At 60.0% G+C, this 6,200-nt stretch overlaps 1 non-coding gene across 1 annotated transcript; it reads left to right on the plus strand.

The window, feature by feature from the left end:
* The first annotated feature begins 3,901 nt into the window (after positions 1 to 3,901).
* On the plus strand, positions 3,902 to 5,702 carry LOC146798131 (18S ribosomal RNA). Its single transcript, XR_014969434.1, has one exon. It is a non-coding gene; the product is annotated as an 18S ribosomal RNA (ribosomal RNA).
* The last annotated feature ends 498 nt before the right edge of the window (positions 5,703 to 6,200 follow it).

The following is a 6,200-nucleotide window of genomic DNA, read 5'->3' on the forward strand; positions in this document are numbered from 1 at the left end:
GGGCACAGGTGTGAAATTCGATATATCTCTAGTTTGACAGCACACATTTCATGGAAGATAAAGGAACCCATCTGGGAAGGGGTCAGACATTTCATGTCCTGAGTTCAGGATCAGCGTGCAGGTGACAATATTCAAGGGGAGGCGTCTTCTGAGAGATAGAGAAGGCAGCTCTCACAGCTACATTCATATTTAACCTGGGGCGTTTTTCCTTAAGTCTGCTCTATCTAACCCACCGCCTACTAGGAATGCGGTGTGGGATGTTAAATGTCTAGCGACAGGGGCCAAAGCATAGAGAAAGGAAATGGTGGATGTTTGATATAGTACCTATTGCCAGCATCCAAGCGCCATTCTTCAAGTAAACACCAAACCTAACAATGCCTTCTCCTACTGCATAAAGTCCCTCAATTTCATAATGCCATCAGGCAAGAGCAAGGTATAGAATCAGATTAGAGGAGTACTAGCTAATAAATTAAGTAGAGTAAAGACAAATCAAAAGTAATACTTACTTTTAAGAGTTTGTGCTGGCACCGAACCTTAAAAATAATTGACATGTAGATTATGCAAAGAAATATCATGAAGACACATGATAAAAATCTTCTCAAAATTAGGGCTGGGCAGAATTGGCGTGACGCCACTATGTGGAATTATGGAAAAAATGTGTGAAAAACGAGCGCACGTCCTGAGGGTCCGTGTGTCTGGGACAGGGGTCCCTCATGCCCGGGTAGGCTCCCTGACCTCCCCGGCCTGGCTGGGTTGAGAAGCAGGGAGCAGCCCCGGGGCATGGGTTTTGGTCAGAGCCTGGGGTGTGGGAGCCCCCGTCCTGCGGCCTGCCAAGTGTCCATCTAACCGGGACAAGGGTCCCTTGTGCAGAGCCCCAGAGCCCTGCAAGGGCAGGCGGGAGCCCTACCGCTCTGGCTCAACTCGGGGCGGGCAGATGGGAGTCCTTTCGGTCCAGGCCATCTGGTCGCACCTTTCCCCTCGGCCATCTGGTCGCACGCAATGCTTTCCAATGGGGCGACCAGATGGCCGGACTGCCCTGGAAGTCCAGATGAAGGCTCATTTGTCTCCTGGATCCCAGCCAGGGCTCCAGGAGGTCGGGCACGTCCACGCCTAGTGTCCCCTGAGTCTCGCGGTGCGCACGGGTTCCCAGAAAGGGGGGCAGCCTTCCTCTGGATTAGTAGTGGAAGGGTATGCCGGAACACTCCTCCCGGGCTGGCGGTTCTTTGCCGGGGACCAGATGGGCTATGCCCGGACAACACCTCCCCTCCATCCGGGAGCTCCCTCCTCCAGCCAACGGCGTGGCAAAGTGCCCTGGACGGGCTCCATGGGTCCTGGGCAGTCCTCCCCGGAGCGTCCGGGCCCGAGAGTTCCGGTGGTCCTCCCCATGCCTAAGGCCCAGCCAGGGTCCCCGAGCCCCCGGAAAGCGGAGGCCCTGCAAGGGCAGGCGGGAGCCCTACGGCAAAGGCTCAGGGCTGGCAAATGAGCATCCTTTCGGTCCCAGACATCTGGTCGCACCTTTCCCCTCGGCCATCTGGTCGCGCGCAATGCTTTCCAATGTGGTGACCAGATGGCCGGGCGGCCCTGGAAGTCCCGATGAGGGCTCATTTGCCTCCCCGATCCCAGCCAGGGCTCCAGGAGGTCGGGCGCATCTGCGCCTAGGTTCCCCACAGTCTTGCAGTGCGCAACGGTTACCAGAAAGGGGGGTAGCCTTCAACCGTATTACTAGGGACAGGGTACTCTGGGACCTCTCTCGCCTAGCGGTCCTCAGCCGGCAGCTGGACGGGCTAGGATGCCGCCCCAGCCCCGGGAACTGTCCTCGGTCCTGCTGCGTGGCAGGGTGCCTGGGATGGTGTCCAGCGGGCCCGGGGAGGCTTCCCCTGCGCCTCCGGGCCTGGGAGCCCCGGCCCCGGGTCAGGTGCTCTGGCCCTGGGCCCCGTACCCCGGCGTGCCGGCCCACCAAAGGCCCGGGACGAAGTTCTGTCAAGCCTGGGGAGCCTCCCCCTGCTTGGCTGGGTTCAGCGGCTCCCAGGGGCCCCAGGGAGGGTGGCCTCTCTACCCCGGGCTCTGTCTTTGGTCCTGCCGTGTGGCAGGGTGCCCGGGATGGGGTCCGTAGGGCCTGGGGAGGCTTCCCCTGCGCCTCTGGGCCTGGGAGCCCCGGCTGGGTCGAGGGGCTTCGCCGGGCCCCGGGTCGGGTGCTCCGGCCCTGGGCCCCGTTCCCCGGCCTGCCGCTCTGCCAAAGGCCTGGGACGGGGTTCCGTTGTGCCTGGGGAGCCTTCCCTTGCTTGGCTGGGTTCAGGAGCTCCGGCCGGGGCCCCTGTGGGCCCCGGGGAGGGAGGCCTCCCCACTCCAGGCTGTGTCCTCGGTCCTGCCATGTGGCAGGGTGCCCGGGATGGGGTCCCGTGGGCCTGGGGAGGCTTCCCCTGTGCCTCTGGAACCGGGAGCCCCGGCTGGGTCCAGGGTCCCCGCCTGGCACCGGGACGGGTGCTCTAGCCCTGGGCCCCGTCTCCCGTCCTGCCGCTCGGCCAAGGGCCCAGGACTGGGGTCCGTCGGTCCTATGCAGGACTCCCCTGCTTGTCAAAGTGTATGCGGGCCCCGGGTCGGAGGGCCCGTTGGGACCACTTGCAGCCTCCATGGCTGGGGCCCCGGGCCTCCGGACCCCTATGCTCCGGCGCCCGCTCACTCTTTTGTTGGGGCACAGAACGACCAGATGGCTTCCCTTTCGAGCCTGGCCATCTGGTCGCACCTTTCCCATCGGTCATCTGGTCGCACCTATCCCCTCGGCCATCTGGTTGCACGCAATGCTTTCCAATGGGGCGACCAGATGGCCGGCCTTCCCTGGAAGTCCCGATGAGGGCTCATTTGCCTCTTCGATCCCAGCAAGGGCTCCCGGAGGTCGGGCACATTCACGCCTTGGGTCCCCTTTCTCACCTTGTGTGCACGGATTACAAGAAAGGGGGATAATTTTCCTCTGGATTACTAGGGAGAGGGTCAGTCAGACCTCCATGAGGTCTGGCGAGTCAGAAACAGGGGAAGGCAGGGGCCAGGGGCCCGGGTACGCACCTGCCTCTCAGCCCCTTCCCGATGGTCCTTTTTCTCCGAGTTTGCTCAGTCAGACCTTCGTGAGGTCCGGCAATTCTGAGATAGGGGAAGGCAGCACCCGGGCCCGCCTGCCAGGGCCCCCAGGAGTCTGGGTCTGCACCTGCCTCTCAGCCCATTCCCGATGGGTCTTTCCTTCGAACCTGCTCGCCCCGGGAGAAGGCAGGTATGTGAAACCGGCATCCCCCCATGCACGCGGCCTGCCAGGGGATGCCCTGGCCATACTCTGATTGATTGGGCACTCTCGTTCCGTTTAGGGATGGACTGCTTGGCCAGCCTCGGCTGTTGTTTCAAGCAAGGAGCTTCCACCCCGCAAGGACCGTCTGACTCGAGGGCCTGCCGCCTGGTGGGAGGCCTTTCACCCTACCCAGCAGAGCGAAGGCAGAGCGGCCCCGGCAGCTCGTGTCCCCCAGTGGTCTGACCCAAGTGGAAGAGATCAGGTGGCGCCAGGCCCTCGGATGCTGCTGTCCGGCAGGTCCGTAGGCCCCGTGCGCCATGCTGTCACCCCTCTCCGCCAAGCACAGTTCCACAGCGGGGTGCCGCTGCTGCCAGGCTCTGGCACCCCTGCGTCTCGCTCAGGCTGTGCCTCAGCCTGCCTCTCCCTTCCGGGGGAGACGGCTGGGCCCGTCGGTGCCCGTCGGTGCCTGTGTGACCGCACCTCTCCACACCCCTCCAGTGAGCCCTCCCGCCCAGGCGGGCGGGCTCCTTCCCCTAGCAGGCTCCCAAGAGGGTGGGGTGCGTGAAGGTTGTCCGGTCGGGGAGATGGACACGTGGCCCCGGAACCCACCCCGTCAGCAGGTGCGGCTGCCTGGTTGATCTTGCCAGTAGCATATGCTTGTCTCAAAGATTAAGCCATGCACGTGTAAGTACGCACGGCCGGTACAGTGAAACTGCGAATGGCTCATTAAATCAGTTATGGTTCCTTTGGTCGCTCCATCTGTTACTTGTAAAACTGAGGTAATTCTAGAGCTAATACATGCCGACGAACGCTGGCCTCCCGGGGTGGGTGCATTTATCAGACCAAGACCAATCTGGGCTTGCCAGGCTGCTTTGGTGACTCTAGATAACCTCGGGCCGATCGCACGTCCCCGTGATGGTGACGATACATTCGGATGTCTGCCCTATCAACTTTCGATGGTACTTTCTGTGCCTACCATGGTGACCACGGGTAATGGGGAATCAGGATTCGATTCCGGAGAAGGAGCCTGAGAAACGGCTACCACATCCAAGGAAGGCAGCAGGCGCGCAAATTACCCACCCCCGACTCGGGGAGGTAGTGAAGAAAAATAACAATACTGGACTCTTTCGAGGCCCTGTAATTGGAATGAGTACACTTTAAATCCTTTAACGAGGATCAATTGGAGGGCAAGTCTGGTGCCAGCAGCCATGGTAATTCCAGCTCCAATAGCGTATGTTTAAGATGCTGCAGTTAAAAAGCTTGTAGTTGGATCTTGGGATCGAGCTGGCGGTACGCCACGAGGCGAGCTTCCGCCTGTCCCAGCCCCTGCCTCTCGGTGCCCCCTTGATGCTCTTGACTGAGTGTCCTGGGTGTCCGAAGCATTTACTTTGAAAAAATTAGAGTGTTCAAAGCAGGCCGGTCGCCTGAATACTTCAGCTAGGAATAATGGAATAGGACTCCGGTTCTATTTTGTTGGTTTTCGGAACTGGGCCCATGATGAAGAGGGACGGCCAGGGGCATTCGTTTTGTGCCGCTAGAGGTGAAATTCTTGGACCGGCGCAAGACGAACCAAAGCGAAAGCTTTGTCAAGAATGTTTTCATTAATCAAGAACGAAAGTCGGAGGTTCGAAGACGATCAGATACCGTCATAGTTCCGACCATAAACGATGCCGACTAGCGATCCGGCAGCGTTATTCCCATGACCCGCCAAGCAGCTTCCGGGAAACCAAAGTCTTTGGGTTCCGGGGGGAGTATGGTTGCAAAGCGGAAAATTAAAGGAATTGACGGAAGGACACCACCAGGAGTGGAGCCTGCGGCTTAATTTGACTCAACACGGGAAACCTCACCCGGCCCGGACACGGAAAGGATTGACAGATTGATAGCTCTTTCTCGATTCTGTGGGTGGTGGTGCATGGCCGTTCTTAGTTGGTGGAGCGATTTGTCTGGTTAATTCGATAATTAACGAGACTCCTCCATGCTAACTAGTTACGCGACCCCCATCGGTCGGCGTCCAACTTCTTAGAGGGACAAGTGGCTTTTAGCCACACGAGATCGAGCAATAACAGGTCTGTGATGCCCTTAGATGTCCGGGGCTGCACGAGCGCTACACTGAACAGATCGGCGTGTGTCTACCCTTCACCGACAGGTGTGGGTAACCCGCTGAACCCCGTTCGTGATAGGGATTGGGGATTGCAGTTATTTCCCATGAACGAGGAATTCCCAGTAAGTGCGGGTCATAAGCTCGCGTTTATTAAGTCCCTGCCCTTTGTACACACCGCCCGTTGCTACAACCGATTGGATAGTTTAGTGAGGTCCTCGGATCGGCCCCGCCCTGGTGGAGCGCCGAGAAGACACTCAAACTTGACCATCTAGAGGAAGTAAAAGTCATAACAAGGTTTCCGTAGGTGAACCTTCGGAAGGATCCTTAAAGGCGAAGCGGCCCGAGCGATCAACGGCACCAGCCCGAAGCCCACTGTCCGCCTCCTGCAAGCACACACCGTAGGCACAGGGCCCGGCTGTGCCCTGGCGCGCCCCGGCTGGCGGAGCGGTCTGCAGTCGCATGGGGCGCTTGGGTGAGGACCGGGCCTTTGGTGGGCCTCTTCCACCGGGGAGGACCCGACCGACGCACGAGGGTCCGGAGACAGGGGGCGGCCCCCATCCCCTGTTCCTTTCTGGGAGGGACACAGCTGTAGGCCCTTCTCGAGATGGAACCCAAGCTCACCCGGCACGACTCCCGCGGTTAGGGGAAAAACAAATGGCAGTGCATCCCCAGGCTGGTACCGCCCCACTCTCGAAAGGCCGAGGAGTGGCCCTTCTCATGCGGCAGGGCGGCCTGGAAGAGAAGGGGGCCGTGGGCCTGTGAGGGGACCCTGGCTCCTCTTGGTGGAAGGCGTGCAGGATGGGGAGCCGCCTGCCTCTGACCGGG

This window comes from Triturus cristatus, chromosome 9 (assembly GCF_964204655.1).
Source record: "Triturus cristatus chromosome 9, aTriCri1.1, whole genome shotgun sequence".
NCBI lineage: Eukaryota > Metazoa > Chordata > Amphibia > Caudata > Salamandridae > Triturus > Triturus cristatus.